Below are 22,938 nucleotides of genomic sequence, written 5' to 3' on the forward strand. Positions count from 1 at the left end.
TCCACTTCACTGCTTACGAAGGCATAGCTGGGTCCTATTTTGCATCAGACAACAATGCGGATCAGGGCTGAGGTAGCAGCTCTGCAGTTGTGTGCATCAGCCTGTGAAACTGTTCCTTTCAGCAGTTTGACTCCTTTTGAAAGGAATCTCTTCATCTGTTTGAAGGACTTGGCCAGGTTACTGTGTATTGCACTTTCTGTGGTTAAGTGTGTAGCATTGGTGGTATAGTGGTGAGCATAGCTGCCTTCCAAGCAGTTGACCCGGGTTCGATTCCCGGCCAATGCATGGCTTTTGGCGCATTGTACTTGGCAACATTTTGCTTTTCAAGCTTTGGCCGCCTCTGTCACGTCTGTCGTTAGAACCGAAAAAAATCACAATCTCCCCGCCGGGGAATCGAACCCCGGTCTTCCGCGTGACAGGCGGAGATACTATCCACTATACTAACGAGGAAGCCCCTGGGTGAGGTTCTTCAGCAACAGATGACAGTACGGATCTGGGCTGAGGTTGCAGATCTGCATCTTTCTGCATCAGTCTGTCATGCTCATTCTTTCAGAAGTCTGACTTCTTGTGAAAGGAAACTCTTTCTCAGTTGAAGGACTTGGTCAGGCATCTCAACATCTCAAATATTGTCAGCAAACACCATGCCCTTGAGTCACTACTGCACAGTGGCTTTTCTTTTCTGAAGCATGACATGGAGTACAAAGGCCACGCCCCTTTTTTGTCTTTTCGGAAAGACAGGATCCATCGGGATTTGAACTCGGAACGCTAGAATGAAAGTCCAGAGAGTGTAGGCGTGGACTGCCAGCGCTCTTTGACCTTGTAAATTGTTATGTTCTTGCCATGACAGGCAAACATCAAATTCTTCCCCAGGGGTAATTAGCTCAAATGGTGGAGTGCTGGCTCAGCGTGTAAGTGGTAGCAGGATCGATGCCTGCATTCTCCAGTGTTCCTTTTAACAGTGTGTCCGCCAGAGAGGCCAAAACGAAAACTAGAACTATCAAAATCCAACCCAAAAGTCATTGTTTCTGCCTGGTTTCGAACCAGGGACCTTTCGCGTGTAAAGCGAATGTGATAACCACTACACTACAGAAACCAGGCCCTGGGCAGTTGTGTGCTTGTGTCCTACAATGACAACGACAGGTTTCGGGACCAACGTCCCACCTGAAACTTTGTACCTCGGTCCTTGAAACAGAGTCAACATCGGTGGCTTTTGCAGCGTTGGTGACACAGGTGATAGCATAGCTGCCTCCAAGCTGTTGCCCCGGGTCGGTTTCCAGGCAAACGCAGGACCTTTGGTTCGTCACACTTGGCAAAGATTTGTTTCGTACATTTTTACACTTCTGTCGAAAGAACAGAATAAAAGACAACCTCTCCATCGGGGAATCCAATCCCGGTCTTCCGCGTGAAAGGCATAGATACTGTCCACTTCACTGCTTACGAAGGCATAGCTGGGTCCTATTTTGCATCAGACAACAATGCGGATCAGGGCTGAGGTAGCAGCTCTGCAGTTGTGTGCATCAGCCTGTGAAACTGTTCCTTTCAGCAGTTTGACTCCTTTTGAAAGGAATCTCTTCATCTGTTTGAAGGACTTGGCCAGGTTACTGTGTATTGCACTTTCTGTGGTTAAGTGTGTAGCATTGGTGGTATAGTGGTGAGCATAGCTGCCTTCCAAGCAGTTGACCCGGGTTCGATTCCCGGCCAATGCATGGCTTTTGGCGCATTGTACTTGGCAACATTTTGCTTTTCAAGCTTTGGACGCCTCTGTCACGTCTGTCGTTAGAACCGAAAAAAATCACAATCTCCCCGTCAGGGAATCGAACCCCGGTCTTCCGCGTGACAGGTGGAGATACTAACCACTATACTAACGAGGAAGCCCCTGGGTGAGGTTCTTCAGCAACAGATGACAGTACGGATCTGGGCTGAGGCTGCAGATCTGCATCTTTCTGCATCAGTCTGTCATGCTCATTCTTTCAGAAGTCTGACTCCTTGTGAAAGGAAACTCTTTCTCAGTTGAAGGACTTGGTCAGGCATCTCAACATCTCAAATATTGTCAGCAAACACCATGCCCTTGAGTCACTACTGCACAGTGGCTTTTCTTTTCTGAAGCATGACATGGAGTACAAAGGCCACGCCCCTTTTTTGTCTTTTCGGAAAGACAGGATCCATCGGGATTTGAACTCGGAACGCTAGAATGAAAGTCCAGAGAGTGTAGGCGTGGACTGCCAGCGCTCTTTGACCTTGTAAATTGTTATGTTCTTGCCATGACAGGCAAACATCAAATTCTTCCCCAGGGGTAATTAGCTCAAATGGTGGAGCGCTGGCTCAGCGTGTAAGTGGTAGCAGGATCGATGCCTGCATTCTCCAGTGTTCCTTTTAACAGTGTGTCCGCCAGAGAGGCCAAAAAGAAAACTAGAACTATCAAAATCCAACCCAAAAGTCACTGTTTCTGCCTGGTTTCGAACCAGGGACCTTTCGCGTGTAAAGCAAATGTGATAACCACTACACTACAGAAACCAGGCCCTGGGCAGTTGTGTGCTTGTGTCCTACAATGACAACGACAGGTTTCGGGACCAACGTCCCACCTGAAACTTTGTACCTCGGTCCTTGAAACAGAGTCAACATCGGTGGCTTTTGCAGCGTTGGTGACACAGGTGATAGCATAGCTGCCTCCAAGCTGTTGCCCCGGGTCGGTTTCCAGGCAAACGCAGGACCTTTGGTTCGTCACACTTGGCAAAGATTTGTTTCGTACATTTTTACACTTCTGTCGAAAGAACAGAATAAAAGACAACCTCTCCATCGGGGAATCCAATCCCGGTCTTCCGCGTGAAAGGCATAGATACTGTCCACTTCACTGCTTACGAAGGCATAGCTGGGTCCTATTTTGCATCAGACAACAATGCGGATCAGGGCTGAGGTAGCAGCTCTGCAGTTGTGTGCATCAGCCTGTGAAACTGTTCCTTTCAGCAGTTTGACTCCTTTTGAAAGGAATCTCTTCATCTGTTTGAAGGACTTGGCCAGGTTACTGTGTATTGCACTTTCTGTGGTTAAGTGTGTAGCATTGGTGGTATAGTGGTGAGCATAGCTGCCTTCCAAGCAGTTGACCCGGGTTCGATTCCCGGCCAATGCATGGCTTTTGGCGCATTGTACTTGGCAACATTTTGCTTTTCAAGCTTTGGCCGCCTCTGTCACGTCTGTCGTTAGAACCGAAAAAAATCACAATCTCCCCGTCGGGGAATCGAACCCCTGTCTTCCGCGTGACAGGTGGAGATACTAACCACTATACTAACGAGGAAGCCCCTGGGTGAGGTTCTTCAGCAACAGATGACAGTACGGATCTGGGCTGAGGCTGCAGATCTGCATCTTTCTGCATCAGTCTGTCATGCTCATTCTTTCAGAAGTCTGACTCCTTGTGAAAGGAAACTCTTTCTCAGTTGAAGGACTTGGTCAGGCATCTCAACATCTCAAATATTGTCAGCAAACACCATGCCCTTGAGTCACTACTGCACAGTGGCTTTTCTTTTCTGAAGCATGACATGGAGTACAAAGGCCACGCCCCTTTTTTGTCTTTTCGGAAAGACAGGATCCATCGGGATTTGAACTCGGAACGCTAGAATGAAAGTCCAGAGAGTGTAGGCGTGGACTGCCAGCGCTCTTTGACCTTGTAAATTGTTATGTTCTTGCCATGACAGGCAAACATCAAATTCTTCCCCAGGGGTAATTAGCTCAAATGGTGGAGCGCTGGCTCAGCGTGTAAGTGGTAGCAGGATCGATGCCTGCATTCTCCAGTGTTCCTTTTAACAGTGTGTCCGCCAGAGAGGCCAAAAAGAAAACTAGAACTATCAAAATCCAACCCAAAAGTCACTGTTTCTGCCTGGTTTCGAACCAGGGACCTTTCGCGTGTAAAGCAAATGTGATAACCACTACACTACAGAAACCAGGCCCTGGGCAGTTGTGTGCTTGTGTCCTACAATGACAACGACAGGTTTCGGGACCAACGTCCCACCTGAAACTTTGTACCTCGGTCCTTGAAACAGAGTCAACATCGGTGGCTTTTGCAGCGTTGGTGACACAGGTGATAGCATAGCTGCCTCCAAGCTGTTGCCCCGGGTCGGTTTCCAGGCAAACGCAGGACCTTTGGTTCGTCACACTTGGCAAAGATTTGTTTCGTACATTTTTACACTTCTGTCGAAAGAACAGAATAAAAGACAACCTCTCCATCGGGGAATCCAATCCCGGTCTTCCGCGTGAAAGGCATAGATACTGTCCACTTCACTGCTTACGAAGGCATAGCTGGGTCCTATTTTGCATCAGACAACAATGCGGATCAGGGCTGAGGTAGCAGCTCTGCAGTTGTGTGCATCAGCCTGTGAAACTGTTCCTTTCAGCAGTTTGACTCCTTTTGAAAGGAATCTCTTCATCTGTTTGAAGGACTTGGCCAGGTTACTGTGTATTGCACTTTCTGTGGTTAAGTGTGTAGCATTGGTGGTATAGTGGTGAGCATAGCTGCCTTCCAAGCAGTTCACCCGGGTTCGATTCCCGGCCAATGCATGGCTTTTGGCGCATTGTACTTGGCAACATTTTGCTTTTCAAGCTTTGGCCGCCTCTGTCACGTCTGTCGTTAGAACCGAAAAAAATCACAATCTCCCCGTCGGGGAATCGAACCCCGGTCTTCCGCGTGACAGGCGGAGATACTAACCACTATACTAACGAGGAAGCCCCTGGGTGAGGTTCTTCAGCAACAGATGACAGTACGGATCTGGGCTGAGGTTGCAGATCTGCATCTTTCTGCATCAGTCTGTCATGCTCATTCTTTCAGAAGTCTGACTTCTTGTGAAAGGAAACTCTTTCTCAGTTGAAGGACTTGGTCAGGCATCTCAACATCTCAAATATTGTCAGCAAACACCATGCCCTTGAGTCACTACTGCACAGTGGCTTTTCTTTTCTGAAGCATGACATGGAGTACAAAGGCCACGCCCCTTTTTTGTCTTTTCGGAAAGACAGGATCCATCGGGATTTGAACTCGGAACGCTAGAATGAAAGTCCAGAGAGTGTAGGCGTGGACTGCCAGCGCTCTTTGACCTTGTAAATTGTTATGTTCTTGCCATGACAGGCAAACATCAAATTCTTCCCCAGGGGTAATTAGCTCAAATGGTGGAGCGCTGGCTCAGCGTGTAAGTGGTAGCAGGATCGATGCCTGCATTCTCCAGGGTTGCTTTTAACAGTGTGACCGCCAGAGGGGCCAAAACGAAAACTAGAACTATCAAAATCCAACCCAAAAGACATTGTTTCTGCCTGGTTTAGATCCAGGGACCTTTCGCATGTAAAGCAAACTTGACAACCACTACACTACAGAAACCAGGCCCTAGGCAGATGTGTGCTTGTGTCCTACAATGACAAAGACAGGTTTCGGGACCAACGTCCCACCTGAAACTTTGTACCTCGGACCTTGAAACAGAGTCAACATCGGTGGCTTTTGCAGCGTTGGTGACACAGGTGATAGCATAGCTGCCTCCAAGCTGTTGCCCCGGGTCGGTTTTCTAGGCAAACTCAGGACCTTTGGCTCGTCACACTTGGCAAAGATTTGTTTTGTACATTTTTACACTTCTGTCGAAAGAACAGAATAAAAGACAACCTCTCCATCGGGGAATCCAATCCTGGTCTTCCGCGTGAAAGGCATAGATACTGTCCACTTCACTGCATACGAAGGCATAGCTGGGTCCTATTTTGCATCAGACAACAATGTGGATCAGGGCTGAGGTAGCAGCTCTGCAGTTGTGTGCATCAGCCTGTCAAGCTGTTCCTTTCAGCAGTTTGACTCCTTTTGAAAGGAATCTCTTTATCCGTTTGAAGGACTTGGCCAGGTTACTGTGTATTGCACTTTCTGTGGATAAGGGTGTAGCATTGGTGGTATAGTGGTGAGCATAGCTGCCTTCCAAGCAGTTGACCTGGGTTCGATTCCCAGCCAATGCATGGCTTTTGGCGCATTGTACTTGGCAACATTTTGCTTGTCAAGCTTTGTTCCCCTCTGTCACGTCTGTCGTTAGAACCGTAAAAAAAATCACAATCTACCCGTCGGGGAATCTAACCCCGGTCTTCCGCGTGACAGGCGGAGATACTATCCACTATACTAACGAGGAAGCCACTGGCTGAGGTTCTTCTGCAACAGATGACAGTGCGGATCTGGGCTGAGGTTGCAGATCTGCATCTTTCTGCATCAGTCTGTCATGCTCATTCTTTCGGAAGTCTGACTCCTTGTGAAAGGAAACTCTTTCTCAGTTGAAGGACTTGGTCAGGAATCTCAACATCTCAAATATTGTCAGCAAACACCATGCCCTTGAGTCACTACTGCACAGTGGCTTTTCTTTTCTGAAGCATGACATGGAGTACAAAGGCCACGCCCCTTTTTTGTCTTTTCGGAAAGACAGGATCCATCGGGATTTGAACTCGGAACGCTAGAATGAAAGTCCAGAGAGTGTAGGCGTGGACTGCCAGCGCTCTTTGACCTTGTAAATTGTTATGTTCTTGCCATGACAGGCAAACATCAAATTCTTCCCCAGGGGGAATTAGCTCAAATGGTGGAGCGCTGGCTCAGCGTGTAAGTGGTAGCAGGATCGATGCCTGCATTCTCCAGTGTTCCTTTTAACAGTGTGTCCGCCAGAGAGGCCAAAACCAAAACTAGAACTATCGAAATCCAACCCAAAGGTCATTGTTTCTGCCTGGTTTCGAACCAGGGACCTTTCGCGTGTAAAGTGAACGTGATAACCACTACACTACAGAAACCAGGCCCTGGGCAGTCGTGTGCTTGTGTCCTACAATGACAACGACAGGTTTCGGGACCAACGTCCCACCTGAAACTTTGTACCTCGGTCCTTGAAACAGAGGCAACATCGGTGGCTTTTGCAGCGTTGGTGACACAGGTGATAGCATAGCTGCCTCCAAGCTGTTGCCCCGGGTCGGTTTCCAGGCAAACGCAGGACCTTTGGTTCGTCACACTTGGCAAAGATTTGTTTCGTACATTTTTACACTTCTGTCGAAAGAACCGAATAAAAGACAACCTCTCCTTCGGGGAATCCAATCCCGGTCTTCCGCGTGAAAGGCATAGATACTGTCCACTTCACTGCTTACGAAGGCATAGCTGGGTCCTATTTTGCATCAGACAACAATGCGGATCAGGGCTGAGGTAGCAGCTCTGCAGTTGTGTGCATCAGCCTGTCAAGCTGTTCCTTTCAGCAGTTTGACTCCTTTTGAAAGGAATCTCTTCATCCGTTTGAAGGACTTGGCCAGGTTACTGTGTATTGCACTTTCTGTGGTTAAGTGTGTAGCATTGGTGGTATAGTGGTGAGCATAGCTGCCTTCCAAGCAGTTGACCCGGGTTCGATTCCCGGCCGATGCATGGCTTTCGGCGCATTGTACTTGGCAACGTTTTGCTTTTCAAGCTTTGGCCGCCTCTGTCACGTCTGTCGTTAGAACCAAAAAAAATCACAATTTCCCCGTCGGGGAATCGAACCCTAGTCTTCCGCGTGACTGGCGGAGATACTATCCACTATACTAACGAGGAAGCCCCTGGGCGGGCTTCTTCAGCAACAGATGACAGTACGGATCTGGGCTGAGGTTGCAGATCTGCATCTTTCTGCATCAGTCTGTCATGCTCATTCTTTCAGAAGTCTGACTCCTTGTGAAAGGAAACTCTTTCTCAGTTGAAGGACTTGGTCAGGCATCTCAACATCTCAAATATTGTCAGCAAACACCATGCCCTTGAGTCACTACTGCACAGTGGCTTTTCTTTTCTGAAGCATGACATGAAGTACAAAGGCCACGCCCCTTTTTTGTCTTTTCGGAAAGACAGGATCCATCGGGATTTGAACTCGGAACGCTAGAATGAAAGTCCAGAGAGTGTAGGCGTGGACTGCCAGCGCTCTTTGACCTTGTAAATTGTTATGTTCTTGCCATGACAGGCAAACATCAAATTCTTCCCCAGGGGTAATTAGCTCAAATGGTGGAGCGCTGGCTCAGCGTGTAAGTGGTAGCAGGATCGATGCCTGCATTCTCCAGTGTTCCTTTTAACAGTGTGTCCGCCAGAGAGGCCAAAACGAAAACTAGAACTGTCAAAATCCAACCCAAAAGTCACTGTGTTTGCCTGGTTTCAAACCAGGGACCTTTTGCGTGTAAAGCGAACGTGATAACCACTACACTACAGAAACCAGGCCCTGGGCAGTTGTGTGCTTGTGTCCTACAATGACAACGACAGGTTTCGGGACCAACGTCCCACCTGAAACTTTGTACCTCGGTCCTTGAAACAGAGTCAACATCGGTGGCTTTTGCAGCGTTGGTGACACAGGTGATAGCATAGCTGCCTCCAAGCTGTTGCCCCGGGTCGGTTTCCAGGCAAACGAAGGACCTTTGGTTCGTCACACTTGGCAAAGATTTGTTTCGTACATTTTTACACTTCTGTCGAAAGAACAGAATAAAAGACAACCTCTCCATCGGGGAATCCAATCCCGGTCTTCCGCGTGAAAGGCATAGATACTGTCCACTTCACTGCTTACGAAGGCATAGCTGGGTCCTATTTTGCATCAGACAACAATGCGGATCAGGGCTGAGGTAGCAGCTCTGCAGTTGTGTGCATCAGCCTGTGAAACTGTTCCTTTCAGCAGTTTGACTCCTTTTGAAAGGAATCTCTTCATCTGTTTGAAGGACTTGGCCAGGTTACTGTGTATTGCACTTTCTGTGGTTAAGTGTGTAGCATTGGTGGTATAGTGGTGAGCATAGCTGCCTTCCAAGCAGTTGACTCGGGTTCGATTCCCGGCCAATGCATGGCTTTTGGCGCATTGTACTTGGCAACATTTTGCTTTTCAAGCTTTGGCCGCCTCTGTCACGTCTGTCGTTAGAACCGAAAAAATCACAATCTCCCCGTCGGGGAATCGAACCCCGGTCTTCCGCGTGACAGGCGGAGATACTATCCACTATACTAACTAGGAAGCCCCTGGGTGAGGTTCTTCAGCAACAGATGACAGTACGGATCTGGGCTGAGGTTGCAGATCTGCATCTTTCTGCATCAGTCTGTCATGCTCATTCTTTCAGAAGTCTGACTCCTTGTGAAAGGAAACTCTTTCTCAGTTGAAGGACTTGGTCAGGAATCTCAACATCTCAAATATTGTCAGCAAACACCATGCCCTTGAGTCACTACTGCACAGTGGCTTTTCTTTTCTGAAGCATGACATGGAGTAAATTGGCCACGCCCCTTTTTTGTCTTTTCGGAAAGACAGGATCCATCGGGATTTGAACTCGGAACGCTAGAATGAAAGTCCAGAGAGTGTAGGCGTGGACTGCCAGCGCTCTTTGACCTTGTAAATTGTTATGTTCTTGCCATGACAGGCAAACATCAAATTCTTCCCCAGGGGGAATTAGCTCAAATGGTGGAGCGCTGGCTCAGCGTGTAAGTGATAGCAGGATCGATGCCTGCATTCTCCAGTGTTCCTTTTAACAGTGTGTCTGCCAGAGAGGCCAAAACGAAAACTAGAACTATCGAAATCCAACCCAAAGGTCATTGTTTCTGCCTGGTTTCAAACCAGGGACCTTTCGCGTGTAAAGCGAACGTGATAACCACTACACTACAGAAACCAGGCCCTGGGCAGTTGTGTGCTTGTGTCCTACAATGACAACGACAGGTTTCGGGACCAACGTCCCACCTGAAACTTTGTACCTCGGTCCTTGAAACAGAGTCAACATCGGTGGCTTTTGCAGCGTTGGTGACACAGGTGATAGCATAGCTGCCTCCAAGCTGTTGCCCCGGGTCGGTTTCCAGGCAAACGCAGGACCTTTGGTTCGTCACACTTGGCAAAGATTTGTTTCGTACATTTTTACACTTCTGTCGAAAGAACAGAATAAAAGACAACCTCTCCATCGGGGAATCCAATCCCGGTCTTCCGCGTGAAAGGCATAGATACTGTCCACTTCACTGCTTACGAAGGCATAGCTGGGTCCTATTTTGCATCAGACAACAATGCGGATCAGGGCTGAGGTAGCAGCTCTGCAGTTGTGTGCATCAGCCTGTCAAGCTGTTCCTTTCAGCAGTTTGACTCCTTTTGAAAGGAATCTCTTCATCTGTTTGAAGGACTTGGCCAGGTTACTGTGTATTGCACTTTCTGTGGTTAAGTGTGTAGCATTGGTGGTATAGTGGTGAGCATAGCTGCCTTCCAAGCAGTTGACCCGGGTTCTATTCCCGGCCAATGCATGGCTTTTGGTGCATTGTACTTTGCAACATTTTGCTTTTCAAGCTTTGGCCGGCTCTGTCACGTCTGTCGTTAGAACCGGAAAAAATCACAATCGCCCCGTCGGGGAATCGAACCCCGGTCTTCCGCGTGACAGGCGGAGATACTATCCACTATACTAACGAGGAAGCCCCTGGGTGAGGTTCTTCAGCAACAGATGACAGTACGGATCTGGGCTGAGGTTGCAGATCTGCATCTTTCTGCATCAATCTGTCATGCTCATTCTTTCAGAAGTCTGACTCCTTGTGAAAGGAAACTCTTTCTCAGTTGAAGGACTTGGTCAGGCATCTCAACATCTCAAATATTGTCAGCAAACACCATGCCCTTGAGTCACTACTGCACAGTGGCTTTTCTTTTCTGAAGCATGACATGGAGTACAAAGGCCACGCCCCTTTTTTGTCTTTTCGGAAAGACAGGATCCATCGGGATTTGAACTCGGAACGCTAGAATGAAAGTCCAGAGAGTGTAGGCGTGGACTGCCAGCGCTCTTTGACCTTGTAAATTGTTATGTTCTTGCCATGACAGGCAAACATCAAATTCTTCCCCAGGGGTAATTAGCTCAAATGGTGGAGCGCTGGCTCAGCGTGTAAGTGGTAGCAGGATCGATGCCTGCATTCTCCAGTGTTCCTTTTAACAGTGTGTCCGCCAGAGAGGCCAAAACGAAAACTAGAACTATCAAAATCCAACCCAAAAGTCACTGTTTCTGCCTGGTTTCGAACCAGGGACCTTTTGCGTGTAAAGCGAACGTGATAACCACTACACTACAGAAACCAGGCCCTGGGCAGTTGTGTGCTTGTGTCCTACAATGACAACGACAGGTTTCGGGACCAACGTCCCACCTGAAACTTTGTACCTCGGTCCTTGAAACAGAGTCAACATCTGTGGCTTTTGCAGCGTTGGTGACACAGGTGATAGCATAGCTGCCTCCAAGCTGTTGCCCCGGGTCGGTTTCCAGGCAAACGCAGGACCTTTGGTTCGTCACACTTGGCAAAGATTTGTTTCGTACATTTTTACACTTCTGTCGAAAGAACAGAATAAAAGACAACCTCTCCATCGGGGAATCCAATCCCGGTCTTCCGCGTGAAAGGCATAGATACTGTCCACTTCACTGCTTACGAAGGCATAGCTGGGTCCTATTTTGCATCAGACAACAATGCGGATCAGGGCTGAGGTAGCAGCTCTGCAGTTGTGTGCATCAGCCTGTGAAACTGTTCCTTTCAGCAGTTTGACTCCTTTTGAAAGGAATCTCTTCATCTGTTTGAAGGACTTGGCCAGGTTACTGTGTATTGCTCTTTCTGTGGTTAAGTGTGTAGCATTGGTGGTATAGTGGTGAGCATAGCTGCCTTCCAAGCAGTTGACCCGGGTTCGATTCCCGGCCAATGCATGGCTTTTGGCGCATTGTACTTGGCAACATTTTGCTTTTCAAGATTTGGCCGCCTCTGTCACGTCTGTCGTTAGAACCGAAAAAAATCACAATCTCCCCGTCGGGGAATCGAACCCCGGTCTTCCGCGTGACAGGCGGAGATACTATCCACTATACTAACGAGGAAGCCCCTGGGTGAGGTTCTTCAGCAACAGATGACAGTACGGATCTGGGCTGAGGTTGCAGATCTGCATCTTTCTCCATCAGTCTGTCATGCTCATTCTTTCAGAAGTCTGACTCCTTGTGAAAGGAAACTCTTTCTCAGTTGAAGGACTTGGTCAGGCATCTCAACATCTCAAATATTGTCAGCAAACACCATGCCCTTGAGTCACTACTGCACAGTGGCTTTTCTTTTCTGAAGCATGACATGGAGTACAAAGGCCACGCCCCTTTTTTGTCTTTTCGGAAAGACAGGATCCATCGGGATTTGAACTCGGAACGCTAGAATGAAAGTCCAGAGAGCGTAGGCGTGGACTGCCAGCGCTCTTTGACCTTGTAAATTGTTATGTTCTTGCCATGACAGGCAAACATCAAATTCTTCCCCAGGGGTAATTAGCTCAAATGGTGGAGCGCTGGCTCAGCGTGTAAGTGGTAGCAGGATCGATGCCTGCATTCTCCAGTGTTCCTTTTAACAGTGTGTCCGCCAGAGAGGCCAAAACGAAAACTAGAACTATCAAAATCCAACCCAAAAGTCACTGTTTCTGCCTGGTTTCGAACCAGGGACCTTTCGCATGTAAAGCGAACGTGATAACCACTACACTACAGAAACCAGGCCCTGGGCAGTTGTGTGCTTGTGTCCTACAATGACAACGACAGGTTTCGGGACCAACGTCCCACCTGAAACTTTGTACCTCGGTCCTTGAAACAGAGTCAACATCGGTGGCTTTTGCAGCGTTGGTGACACAGGTGATAGCATAGCTGCCTCCAAGCTGTTGCCCCGGGTCGGTTTCCAGGCAAACGCAGGACCTTTGGTTCGTCACACTTGGCAAAGATTTGTTTCGTACATTTTTACACTTCTGTCGAAAGAACAGAATAAAAGACAACCTCTCCATCGGGGAATCCAATCCCGGTCTTCCGCGTGAAAGGCATAGATACTGTCCACTTCACTGCTTACGAAGGCATAGCTGGGTCCTATTTTGCATCAGACAACAATGCGGATCAGGGCTGAGGTAGCAGCTCTGCAGTTGTGTGCATCAGCCTGTGAAACTGTTCCTTTCAGCAGTTTGACTCCTTTTGAAAGGAATCTCTTCATCTGTTTGAAGGACTTGGCCAGGTTACTGTGTATTGCACTTTCTGTGGTTAAGTGTGTAGCATTGGTGGTATAGTGGTGAGCATAGCTGCCTTCCAAGCAGTTGACCCGGGTTCGATTCCCGGCCAATGCATGGCTTTTGGCGCATTGTACTTGGCAACATTTTGCTTTTCAAGCTTTTGCCGCCTCTGTCACGTCTGTCGTTAGAACCGAAAAAAATCACAATCTCCCCATCGGGGAATCGAACCCCGGTCTTCCGCGTGACAGGCGGAGATACTATCCACTATACTAACGAGGAAGCCCCTGGGTGAGGTTCTTCAGCAACAGATGACAGTACGGATCTGGGCTGAGGTTGCAGATCTGCATCTTTCTGCATCAGTCTGTCATGCTCATTCTTTCAGAAGTCTGACTCATTGTGAAAGGAAACTCTTTCTCAGTTGAAGGACTTGGTCAGGCATCTCAACATCTCAAATATTGTCAGCAAACACCATGCCCTTGAGTCACTACTGCACAGCGGCTTTTCTTTTTTGAAGCATGACATGGAGTACAAAGGCCACGCCCCTTTTTTGTCTTTTCGGAAAGACAGGATCCATCGGGATTTGAACTCGGAACGCTAGAATGAAAGTCCAGAGAGTGTAGGCGTGGACTGCCAGCGCTCTTTGACCTTGTAAATTGTTATGTTCTTGCCATGACAGGCAAACATCAAATTCTTCCCCAGGGGTAATTAGCTCAAATGGTGGAGCGCTGGCTCAGCGTGTAAGTGGTAGCAGGATCGATGCCTGCATTCTCCAGTGTTCCTTTTAACAGTGTGTCCGCCAGAGAGGCCAAAACGAAAACTAGAACTATCAAAATCCAACCCAAAAGTCACTGTTTCTGCCTGGTTTCGAACCAGGGACCTTTCGTGTGTAAAGCGAATGTGATAACCACTACACTACAGAAACTAGGCACTGGGCAGTTGTGTGCTTGTGTCCTACAATGACAACGACAGGTTTCGGGACCAACGTCCCACCTGAAACTTTGTACCTCGGTCCTTGAAACAGAGTCAACATCGGTGGCTTTTGCAGCGTTGGTGACACAGGTGATAGCATAGCTGCCTCCAAGCTGTTGCCCCGGGTCGGTTTCAAGGCAAACGCAGGACCTTTGGTTCGTCACACTTGGCAAAGATTTGTTTCGTACATTTTTACACTTCTGTCGAAAGAACAGAATAAAAGACAACCTCTCCATCGGGGAATCCAATCCCGGTCTTCCGCGTGAAAGGCATAGATACTGTCCACTTCACTGCTTACGAAGGCATAGCTGGGTCCTATTTTGCATCAGACAACAATGCGGATCAGGGCTGAGGTAGCAGCTCTGCAGTTGTGTGCATCAGCCTGTGAAACTGTTCCTTTCAGCAGTTTGACTCCTTTTGAAAGGAATCTCTTCATCTGTTTGAAGGACTTGGCCAGGTTACTGTGTATTGCACTTTCTGTGGTTAAGCGTGTAGCATTGGTGGTATAGTGGTGAGCATAGCTGCCTTCCAAGCAGTTGACCCGGGTTCGATTCCCGGCCGATGCATGGCTTTTGGCGCATTGTACTTGGCAACATTTTGCTTTTCAAGCTTTGGCCGCCTCTGTCACGTCAGTCGTTAGAACCGAAAAAAATCACAATCTCCCCGTCGGGGAATCGAACCCCGGACTTCCGCGTGACAGGCAGAGATACTATCCACTATACTAACGAGGAAGCCCCTGGGTGAGGTTCTTCAGCAACAGATGACAGTACGGATCTGGGCTGAGGTTGCAGATCTGCATCTTTCTGCATCAGTCTGTCATGCTCATTCTTTCAGAAGTCTGACTCCTTGTGAAAGGAAACTCTTTCTCAGTTGAAGGACTTGGTCAGGCATCTCAACATCTCAAATATTGTCAGCAAACACCATGCCCTTGAGTCACTACTGCACAGTGGCTTTTCTTTTCTGAAGCATGACATGGAGTACAAAGGCCACGCCCCTTTTTTGTCTTTTCGGAAAGACAGGATCCATCGGGATTTGAACTCGGAACGCTAGAATGAAAGTCCAGAGAGTGTAGGCGTGGACTGCCAGCGCTCTTTGACCTTGTAAATTGTTATGTTCTTGCCATGACAGGCAAACATCAAATTCTTCCCCAGGGGTAATTAGCTCAAATGGTGGAGCGCTGGCTCAGCGTGTAAGTGGTAGCAGGATCGATGCCTGCATTCTCCAGTGTTCCTTTTAACAGTGTGTCCGCCAGAGAGGCCAAAACGAAAACTAGAACTATCAAAATCCAACCCAAAAGTCACTGTATCTGCCTGGTTTCAAACCAGGGACCTTTTGCGTGTAAAGCAGACGTGATAACCACTACACTACAGAAACCAGGCCCTGGGCAGTTGTGTGCTTGTGTCCTACAATGACAACGACAGGTTTCGGGACCAACGTCCCACCTGAAACTTTGTACCTCGGTCCTTGAAACAGAGTCAACATCGGTGGCTTTTGCAGCGTTGGTGACACAGGTGATAGCATAGCTGCCTCCAAGCTGTTGCCCCGGGTCGGTTTCCAGGCAAACGCAGGACCTTTGGTTCGTCACACTTGGCAAAGATTTGTTTCGTACATTTTTACACTTCTGTCGAAAGAACAGAATAAAAGACAACCTCTCCATCGGGGAATCCAATCCCGGTCTTCCGCGTGAAAGGCATAGATACTGTCCACTTCACTGCTTACGAAGGCATAGCTGGGTCCTATTTTGCATCAGACAACAATGCGGATCAGGGCTGAGGTAGCAGCTCTGCAGTTGTGTGCATCAGCCTGTGAAACTGTTCCTTTCAGCAGTTTGACTCCTTTTGAAAGGAATCTCTTCATCTGTTTGAAGGACTTGGCCAGGTTACTGTGTATTGCACTTTCTGTGGTTAAGTGTGTAGCATTGGTGGTATAGTGGTGAGCATAGCTGCCTTCCAAGCAGTTGACCCGGGTTCGATTCCCGGCCAATGCATGGCTTTTGGCGCATTGTACTTGGCAACATTTTGCTTTTCAAGCTTTTGCCGCCTCTGTCACGTCTGTCGTTAGAACCGAAAAAAATCACAATCTCCCCATCGGGGAATCGAACCCTGGTCTTCCGCGTGACAGGCGGAGATACTATCCACTATACTAACGAGGAAGCCCCTGGGTGAGGTTCTTCAGCAACAGATGACAGTACGGATCTGGGCTGAGGTTGCAGATCTGCATCTTTCTGCATCAGTCTGTCATGCTCATTCTTTCAGAAGTCTGACTCATTGTGAAAGGAAACTCTTTCTCAGTTGAAGGACTTGGTCAGGCATCTCAACATCTCAAATATTGTCAGCAAACACCATGCCCTTGAGTCACTACTGCACAGTGGCTTTTCTTTTCTGAAGCATGACATGGAGTACAAAGGCCACGCCCCTTTTTTGTCTTTTCGGAAAGACAGGATCCATCGGGATTTGAACTCGGAACGCTAGAATGAAAGTCCAGAGAGTGTAGGCGTGGACTGCCAGCGCTCTTTGACCTTGTAAATTGTTATGTTCTTGCCATGACAGGCAAACATCAAATTCTTCCCCAGGGGTAATTAGCTCAAATGGTGGAGCGCTGGCTCAGCGTGTAAGTGGTAGCAGGATCGATGCCTGCATTCTCCAGTGTTCCTTTTAACAGTGTGTCCGCCAGAGAGGCCAAAACGAAAACTAGAACTATCAAAATCCAACCCAAAAGTCACTGTTTCTGCCTGGTTTCGAACCAGGGACCTTTCGTGTGTAAAGCGAATGTGATAACCACTACACTACAGAAACTAGGCACTGGGCAGTTGTGTGCTTGTGTCCTACAATGACAACGACAGGTTTCGGGACCAACGTCCCACCTGAAACTTTGTACCTCGGTCCTTGAAACAGAGTCAACATCGGTGGCTTTTGCAGCGTTGGTGACACAGGTGATAGCATAGCTGCCTCCAAGCTGTTGCCCCGGGTCGGTTTCAAGGCAAACGCAGGACCTTTGGTTCGTCACACTTGGCAAAGATTTGTTTCGTACATTTTTACACTTCTGTCGAAAGAACAGAATAAAAGACAACCTCTCCATCGGGGAATCCAATCCCGGTCTTCCGCGTGAAAGGCATAGATACTGTCCACTTCACTGCTTACGAAGGCATAGCTGGGTCCTATTTTGCATCAGACAACAATGCGGATCAGGGCTGAGGTAGCAGCTCTGCAGTTGTGTGCATCAGCCTGTGAAACTGTTCCTTTCAGCAGTTTGACTCCTTTTGAAAGGAATCTCTTCATCTGTTTGAAGGACTTGGCCAGGTTACTGTGTATTGCACTTTCTGTGGTTAAGCGTGTAGCATTGGTGGTATAGTGGTGAGCATAGCTGCCTTCCAAGCAGTTGACCCGGGTTCGATTCCCGGCCAATGCATGGCTTTTGGCGCATTGTACTTGGCAACATTTTGCTTTTCAAGCTTTGGCCGCCTCTGTCACGTCAGTCGTTAGAACCGAAAAAAATCACAATCTCCCCGTCGGGGAATCGAACCCCGGACTTCCGTGTGACAGGCAGAGATACTATCCACTATACTAACGAGGAAGCCCCTGGGTGAGGTTCTTCAGCAACAGATGACAGTACGGATCTGGGCTGAGGTTGCAGATCTGCATCTTTCTGCATCAGTCTGTCATGCTCATTCTTTCAGAAGTCTGACTCCTTGTGAAAGGAAACTCTTTCTCAGTTGAAGGACTTGGTCAGGCATCTCAACATCTCAAATATTGTCAGCAAACACCATGCCCTTGAGTCACTACTGCACAGTGGCTTTTCTTTTCTGAAGCATGACATGGAGTACAAAGGCCACGCCCCTTTTTTGTCTTTTCGGAAAGACAGGATCCATCGGGATTTGAACTCGGAACGCTAGAATGAAAGTCCAGAGAGTGTAGGCGTGGACTGCCAGCGCTCTTTGACCTTGTAAATTGTTATGTTCTTGCCATGACAGGCAAACATCAAATTCTTCCCCAGGGGTAATTAGCTCAAATGGTGGAGCGCTGGCTCAGCGTGTAAGTGGTAGCAGGATCGATGCCTGCATTCTCCAGTGTTCCTTTTAACAGTGTGTCCGCCAGAGAGGCCAAAACGAAAACTAGAACTATCAAAATCCAACCCAAAAGTCACTGTATCTGCCTGGTTTCAAACCAGGGACTTTTTGCATGTAAAGCGGACGTGATAACCACTACACTACAGAAACCAGGCCCTGGGCAGTTGTGTGCTTGTGTCCTACAATGACAACGACAGGTTTCGGGACCAACGTCCCACCTGAAACTTTGTACCTCGGTCCTTGAAACAGAGTCAACATCGGTGGCTTTTGCAGCGTTGGTGACACAGGTGATAGCATAGCTGCCTCCAAGCTGTTGCCCCGGGTCGGTTTCCAGGCAAACGCAGGACCTTTGGTTCGTCACACTTGGCAAAGATTTGTTTCGTACATTTTTACACTTCTGTCGAAAGAACAGAATAAAAGACAACCTCTCCATCGGGGAATCCAATCCCGGTCTTCCGCGTGAAAGGCATAGATACTGTCCACTTCACTGCTTACGAAGGCATAGCTGGGTCCTATTTTGCATCAGACAACAATGCGGATCAGGGCTGAGGTAGCAGCTCTGCAGTTGTGTGCATCAGCCTGTGAAACTGTTCCTTTCAGCAGTTTGACTCCTTTTGAAAGGAATCTCTTCATCTGTTTGAAGGACTTGGCCAGGTTACTGTGTATTGCACTTTCTGTGGTTAAGCGTGTAGCATTGGTGGTATAGTGGTGAGCATAGCTGCCTTCCAAGCAGTTGACCAGGGTTCGATTCCCGGCCAATGCATGGCTTTTGGCGCATTGTACTTGGCAACATTTTGCTTTTCAAGCTTTGGCCGCCTCTGTCACGTCAGTCGTTAGAACCGAAAAAAATCACAATCTCCCCGTCGGGGAATCGAACCCCGGACTTCCGCGTGACAGGCGGAGATACTATCCACTATACTAACGAGGAAGCCCCTGGGTGAGGTTCTTCAGCAACAGATGACAGTACGGATCTGGGCTGAGGTTGCAGATCTGCATCTTTCTGCATCAGTCTGTCATGCTCATTCTTTCAGAAGTCTGACTCCTTGTGAAAGGAAACTCTTTCTCAGTTGAAGGACTTGGTCAGGCATCTCAACATCTCAAATATTGTCAGCAAACACCATGCCCTTGAGTCACTACTGCACAGTGGCTTTTCTTTTCTGAAGCATGACATGGAGTACAAAGGCCACGCCCCTTTTTTGTCTTTTCGGAAAGACAGGATCCATCGGGATTTGAACTCGGAACGCTAGAATCAAAGTCCAGAGAGCGTAGGCGTGGACTGCCAGCGCTCTTTGACCTTGTAAATTGTTATGTTCTTGCCATGACAGGTAAACATCAAATTCTTCCCCAGGGGTAATTAGCTCAAATGGTGGAGCGCTGGCTCAGCGTGTAAGTGGTAGCAGGATCGATGCCTGCATTCTCCAGTGTTCCTTTTAACAGTGTGTCCGCCAGAGAGGCCAAAACGAAAACTAGAACTATCAAAATCCAACCCAAAAGCCACTGTATCTGCCTGGTTTCAAACCAGGGACCTTTTGCGTGTAAAGCGGACGTGATAACCACTACACTACAGAAACCAGGCCCTGGGCAGTTGTGTGCTTGTGTCCTACAATGACAACGACAGGTTTCGGGACCAACGTCCCACCTGAAACTTTGTACCTCGGTCCTTGAAACAGAGTCAACATCGGTGGCTTTTGCAGCGTTGGTGACACAGGTGATAGCATAGCTGCCTCCAAGCTGTTGCCCCGGGTCGGTTTCCAGGCAAACGCAGGACCTTTGGTTCGTCACACTTGGCAAAGATTTGTTTCGTACATTTTTACACTTCTGTCGAAAGAACAGAATAAAAGACAACCTCTCCATCGGGGAATCCAATCCCGGTCTTCCGCGTGAAAGGCATAGATACTGTCCACTTCACTGCTTACGAAGGCATAGCTGGGTCCTATTTTGCATCAGACAACAATGCGGATCAGGGCTGAGGTAGCAGCTCTGCAGTTGTGTGCATCAGCCTGTGAAACTGTTCCTTTCAGCAGTTTGACTCCTTTTGAAAGGAATCTCTTCATCTGTTTGAAGGACTTGGCCAGGTTACTGTGTATTGCACTTTCTGTGGTTAAGTGTGTAGCATTGGTGGTATAGTGGTGAGCATAGCTGCCTTCCAAGCAGTTGACCCGGGTTCGATTCCCGGCCAATGCATGGCTTTTGGCGCATTGTACTTGGCAACATTTTGCTTTTCAAGCTTTGGCCGCCTCTGTCACGTCTGTCGTTAGAACCGAAAAAAATCACAATCTCCCCGTCGGGGAATCGAACCCCGGTCTTCCGCGTGACAGGCGGAGATACTATCCACTATACTAACGAGGAAGCCCCTGGGTGAGGTTCTTCAGCAACAGATGACAGTACGGATCTGGGCTGAGGTTGCAGATCTGCATCTTTCTGCATCAGTCTGTCATGCTCATTCTTTCAGAAGTCTGACTCCTTGTGAAAGGAAACTCTTTCTCAGTTGAAGGACTTGGTCAGGCATCTCAACATCTCAAATATTGTCAGCAAACACCATGCCCTTGAGTCACTACTGCACAGTGGCTTTTCTTTTCTGAAGCATGACATGGAGTACAAAGGCCACGCCCCTTTTTTGTCTTTTCGGAAAGACAGGATCCATCGGGATTTGAACTCGGAACGCTAGAATGAAAGTCCAGAGAGTGTAGGCGTGGACTGCCAGCGCTCTTTGACCTTGTAAATTGTTATGTTCTTGCCATGACAGGCAAACATCAAATTCTTCCCCAGGGGTAATTAGCTCAAATGGTGGAGCGCTGGCTCAGCGTGTAAGTGGTAGCAGGATCGATGCCTGCATTCTCCAGTGTTCCTTTTAACAGTGTGTCCGCCAGAGAGGCCAAAACGAAAACTAGAACTATCAAAATCCAACCCAAAAGTCACTGTATCTGCCTGGTTTCAAACCAGGGACCTTTTGCGTGTAAAGCGGACGTGATAACCACTACACTACAGAAACCAGGCCCTGGGCAGTTGTGTGCTTGTGTCCTACAATGACAACGACAGGTTTCGGGACCAACGTCCCACCTGAAACTTTGTACCTCGGTCCTTGAAACAGAGTCAACATCGGTGGCTTTTGCAGCGTTGGTGACACAGGTGATAGCATAGCTGCCTCCAAGCTGTTGCCCCGGGTCGGTTTCCAGGCAAACGCAGGACCTTTGGTTCGTCACACTTGGCAAAGATTTGTTTCGTACATTTTTACACTTCTGTCGAAAGAACAGAATAAAAGACAACCTCTCCATCGGGGAATCCAATCCCGGTCTTCCGCGTGAAAGGCATAGATACTGTCCACTTCACTGCTTACGAAGGCATAGCTGGGTCCTATTTTGCATCAGGATTACAATGCGGATCAGGGCTGAGGTAGCAGCTCTGCAGTTGTGTGCATCAGCCTGTGAAACTGTTCCTTTCAGCAGTTTGACTCCTTTTGAAAGGAATCTCTTCATCTGTTTGAAGGACTTGGCCAGGTTACTGTGTATTGCTCTTTCTGTGGTTAAATGTGTAGCATTGGTGGTATAGTGGTGAGCATAGCTGCCTTCCAAGCAGTTGACCCGGGTTCGATTCCCGGCCAATGCATGGCTTTTGGCGCATTGTACTTGGCAACATTTTGCTTTTCAAGCTTTGGCCGCCTCTGTCACGTCTGTCGTTAGAACCGAAAAAAATCACAATCTCCCCGTCGGGGAATCGAACCCCGGTCTTCCGCGTGACAGGCGGAGATACTATCCACTATACTAACGAGGAAGCCCCTGGGTGAGGTTCTTCAGCAACAGATGACAGTACGGATCTGGGCTGAGGTTGCAGATCTGCATCTTTCTGCATCAGTCTGTCATGCTCATTCTTTCAGAAGTCTGACTCCTTGTGAAAGGAAACTCTTTCTCAGTTGAAGGACTTGGTCAGGCATCTCAACATCTCAAATATTGTCAGCAAACACCATGCCCTTGAGTCACTACTGCACAGTGGCTTTTCTTTTCTGAAGCATGACATGGAGTACAAAGGCAACGCCCCTTTTTTGTCTTTTCGGAAAGACAGGATCCATCGGGATTTGAACTCGGAACGCTAGAATGAAAGTCCAGAGAGTGTAGGCGTGGACTGCCAGCGCTCTTTGACCTTGTAAATTGTTATGTTCTTGCCATGACAGGCAAACATCAAATTCTTCCCCAGGGGTAATTAGCTCAAATGGTGGAGCGCTGGCTCAGCGTGTAAGTGGTAGCAGGATCGATGCCTGCATTCTCCAGTGTCCCTTTTAACAGTGTGTCCGCCAGAGAGGCCAAAACGAAAACTAGAACTATCAAAATCCAACCCAAAAGTCACTGTATCTGCCTGGTTTCAAACCAGGGACCTTTTGCGTGTAAAGCGAACGCGACAACCACTACACTACAGAAACCAGGCCCTGGGCAGTTGTGTGCTTGTGTCCTACAATGACAACGACAGGTTTCGGGACCAACGTCCCACCTGAAACTTTGTACCTCGGTCCTTGAAACAGAGTCAACATCGGTGGCTTTTGCAGCGTTGGTGACACAGGTGATAGCATAGCTGCCTCCAAGCTGTTGCCCCGGGTCGGTTTCCAGGCAAACGCAGGACCTTTGGTTCGTCACACTTGGCAAAGATTTGTTTCGTACATTTTTACACTTCTGTCGAAAGAACAGAATAAAAGACAACCTCTCCATCGGGGAATCCAATCCCGGTCTTCCGCGTGAAAGGCATAGATACTGTCCACTTCACTGCTTACGAAGGCATAGCTGGGTCCTATTTTGCATCAGACAACAATGCGGATCAGGGCTGAGGTAGCAGCTCTGCAGTTGTGTGCATCAGCCTGTGAAACTGTTCCTTTCAGCAGTTTGACTCCTTTTGAAAGGAATCTCTTCATCTGTTTGAAGGACTTGGCCAGGTTACTGTGTATTGCACTTTCTG

At 48.3% G+C, this 22,938-nt stretch overlaps 32 non-coding genes across 32 annotated transcripts; 16 read left to right on the top strand and 16 right to left on the bottom strand.

The window, feature by feature from the left end:
* The first annotated feature begins 213 nt into the window (after window positions 1–213).
* On the top strand, window positions 214–285 carry trnag-ucc (transfer RNA glycine (anticodon UCC)). Its single transcript has one exon. It is a non-coding gene; the product is annotated as a tRNA-Gly (tRNA).
* Window positions 286–1,020: 735 nt separating this feature from the next.
* Window positions 1,021–1,093, bottom strand: trnav-uac (transfer RNA valine (anticodon UAC)). The gene has a single exon. It is a non-coding gene; the product is annotated as a tRNA-Val (tRNA).
* Window positions 1,094–1,634: 541 nt separating this feature from the next.
* On the top strand, window positions 1,635–1,706 carry trnag-ucc (transfer RNA glycine (anticodon UCC)). The gene has a single exon. It is a non-coding gene; the product is annotated as a tRNA-Gly (tRNA).
* Window positions 1,707–2,441: 735 nt separating this feature from the next.
* Window positions 2,442–2,514, bottom strand: trnav-uac (transfer RNA valine (anticodon UAC)). The gene has a single exon. It is a non-coding gene; the product is annotated as a tRNA-Val (tRNA).
* A 541-nt stretch (window positions 2,515–3,055) lies between these two features.
* On the top strand, window positions 3,056–3,127 carry trnag-ucc (transfer RNA glycine (anticodon UCC)). The gene has a single exon. It is a non-coding gene; the product is annotated as a tRNA-Gly (tRNA).
* Window positions 3,128–3,862: 735 nt separating this feature from the next.
* trnav-uac (transfer RNA valine (anticodon UAC)) lies at window positions 3,863–3,935 on the bottom strand. The gene has a single exon. It is a non-coding gene; the product is annotated as a tRNA-Val (tRNA).
* A 541-nt stretch (window positions 3,936–4,476) lies between these two features.
* trnag-ucc (transfer RNA glycine (anticodon UCC)) lies at window positions 4,477–4,548 on the top strand. The gene has a single exon. It is a non-coding gene; the product is annotated as a tRNA-Gly (tRNA).
* A 93-nt stretch (window positions 4,549–4,641) lies between these two features.
* trnad-guc (transfer RNA aspartic acid (anticodon GUC)) lies at window positions 4,642–4,713 on the bottom strand. Its single transcript has one exon. It is a non-coding gene; the product is annotated as a tRNA-Asp (tRNA).
* A 1,185-nt stretch (window positions 4,714–5,898) lies between these two features.
* Window positions 5,899–5,970, top strand: trnag-ucc (transfer RNA glycine (anticodon UCC)). Its single transcript has one exon. It is a non-coding gene; the product is annotated as a tRNA-Gly (tRNA).
* Window positions 5,971–6,707: 737 nt separating this feature from the next.
* trnav-uac (transfer RNA valine (anticodon UAC)) lies at window positions 6,708–6,780 on the bottom strand. Its single transcript has one exon. It is a non-coding gene; the product is annotated as a tRNA-Val (tRNA).
* A 541-nt stretch (window positions 6,781–7,321) lies between these two features.
* Window positions 7,322–7,393, top strand: trnag-ucc (transfer RNA glycine (anticodon UCC)). The gene has a single exon. It is a non-coding gene; the product is annotated as a tRNA-Gly (tRNA).
* Window positions 7,394–8,742: 1,349 nt separating this feature from the next.
* On the top strand, window positions 8,743–8,814 carry trnag-ucc (transfer RNA glycine (anticodon UCC)). Its single transcript has one exon. It is a non-coding gene; the product is annotated as a tRNA-Gly (tRNA).
* Window positions 8,815–9,548: 734 nt separating this feature from the next.
* On the bottom strand, window positions 9,549–9,621 carry trnav-uac (transfer RNA valine (anticodon UAC)). The gene has a single exon. It is a non-coding gene; the product is annotated as a tRNA-Val (tRNA).
* Window positions 9,622–10,162: 541 nt separating this feature from the next.
* Window positions 10,163–10,234, top strand: trnag-ucc (transfer RNA glycine (anticodon UCC)). Its single transcript has one exon. It is a non-coding gene; the product is annotated as a tRNA-Gly (tRNA).
* Window positions 10,235–10,969: 735 nt separating this feature from the next.
* Window positions 10,970–11,042, bottom strand: trnav-uac (transfer RNA valine (anticodon UAC)). The gene has a single exon. It is a non-coding gene; the product is annotated as a tRNA-Val (tRNA).
* Window positions 11,043–11,583: 541 nt separating this feature from the next.
* trnag-ucc (transfer RNA glycine (anticodon UCC)) lies at window positions 11,584–11,655 on the top strand. Its single transcript has one exon. It is a non-coding gene; the product is annotated as a tRNA-Gly (tRNA).
* Window positions 11,656–11,748: 93 nt separating this feature from the next.
* Window positions 11,749–11,820, bottom strand: trnad-guc (transfer RNA aspartic acid (anticodon GUC)). Its single transcript has one exon. It is a non-coding gene; the product is annotated as a tRNA-Asp (tRNA).
* Window positions 11,821–12,390: 570 nt separating this feature from the next.
* Window positions 12,391–12,463, bottom strand: trnav-uac (transfer RNA valine (anticodon UAC)). The gene has a single exon. It is a non-coding gene; the product is annotated as a tRNA-Val (tRNA).
* Window positions 12,464–13,004: 541 nt separating this feature from the next.
* On the top strand, window positions 13,005–13,076 carry trnag-ucc (transfer RNA glycine (anticodon UCC)). The gene has a single exon. It is a non-coding gene; the product is annotated as a tRNA-Gly (tRNA).
* A 93-nt stretch (window positions 13,077–13,169) lies between these two features.
* Window positions 13,170–13,241, bottom strand: trnad-guc (transfer RNA aspartic acid (anticodon GUC)). The gene has a single exon. It is a non-coding gene; the product is annotated as a tRNA-Asp (tRNA).
* Window positions 13,242–13,811: 570 nt separating this feature from the next.
* Window positions 13,812–13,884, bottom strand: trnav-uac (transfer RNA valine (anticodon UAC)). Its single transcript has one exon. It is a non-coding gene; the product is annotated as a tRNA-Val (tRNA).
* Window positions 13,885–14,425: 541 nt separating this feature from the next.
* trnag-ucc (transfer RNA glycine (anticodon UCC)) lies at window positions 14,426–14,497 on the top strand. Its single transcript has one exon. It is a non-coding gene; the product is annotated as a tRNA-Gly (tRNA).
* A 735-nt stretch (window positions 14,498–15,232) lies between these two features.
* trnav-uac (transfer RNA valine (anticodon UAC)) lies at window positions 15,233–15,305 on the bottom strand. Its single transcript has one exon. It is a non-coding gene; the product is annotated as a tRNA-Val (tRNA).
* Window positions 15,306–15,846: 541 nt separating this feature from the next.
* Window positions 15,847–15,918, top strand: trnag-ucc (transfer RNA glycine (anticodon UCC)). Its single transcript has one exon. It is a non-coding gene; the product is annotated as a tRNA-Gly (tRNA).
* Window positions 15,919–16,653: 735 nt separating this feature from the next.
* On the bottom strand, window positions 16,654–16,726 carry trnav-uac (transfer RNA valine (anticodon UAC)). The gene has a single exon. It is a non-coding gene; the product is annotated as a tRNA-Val (tRNA).
* Window positions 16,727–17,267: 541 nt separating this feature from the next.
* On the top strand, window positions 17,268–17,339 carry trnag-ucc (transfer RNA glycine (anticodon UCC)). Its single transcript has one exon. It is a non-coding gene; the product is annotated as a tRNA-Gly (tRNA).
* Window positions 17,340–18,688: 1,349 nt separating this feature from the next.
* Window positions 18,689–18,760, top strand: trnag-ucc (transfer RNA glycine (anticodon UCC)). Its single transcript has one exon. It is a non-coding gene; the product is annotated as a tRNA-Gly (tRNA).
* A 93-nt stretch (window positions 18,761–18,853) lies between these two features.
* Window positions 18,854–18,925, bottom strand: trnad-guc (transfer RNA aspartic acid (anticodon GUC)). Its single transcript has one exon. It is a non-coding gene; the product is annotated as a tRNA-Asp (tRNA).
* Window positions 18,926–20,109: 1,184 nt separating this feature from the next.
* On the top strand, window positions 20,110–20,181 carry trnag-ucc (transfer RNA glycine (anticodon UCC)). Its single transcript has one exon. It is a non-coding gene; the product is annotated as a tRNA-Gly (tRNA).
* Window positions 20,182–20,274: 93 nt separating this feature from the next.
* On the bottom strand, window positions 20,275–20,346 carry trnad-guc (transfer RNA aspartic acid (anticodon GUC)). The gene has a single exon. It is a non-coding gene; the product is annotated as a tRNA-Asp (tRNA).
* Window positions 20,347–21,531: 1,185 nt separating this feature from the next.
* trnag-ucc (transfer RNA glycine (anticodon UCC)) lies at window positions 21,532–21,603 on the top strand. Its single transcript has one exon. It is a non-coding gene; the product is annotated as a tRNA-Gly (tRNA).
* Window positions 21,604–21,696: 93 nt separating this feature from the next.
* Window positions 21,697–21,768, bottom strand: trnad-guc (transfer RNA aspartic acid (anticodon GUC)). Its single transcript has one exon. It is a non-coding gene; the product is annotated as a tRNA-Asp (tRNA).
* Window positions 21,769–22,938: the final 1,170 nt, after the last annotated feature.

The sequence above is a fragment of the Salminus brasiliensis genome, chromosome 2 (genome assembly GCF_030463535.1).
Source record: "Salminus brasiliensis chromosome 2, fSalBra1.hap2, whole genome shotgun sequence".
Classification (NCBI taxonomy): Eukaryota; Metazoa; Chordata; class Actinopteri; order Characiformes; family Bryconidae; genus Salminus; species Salminus brasiliensis.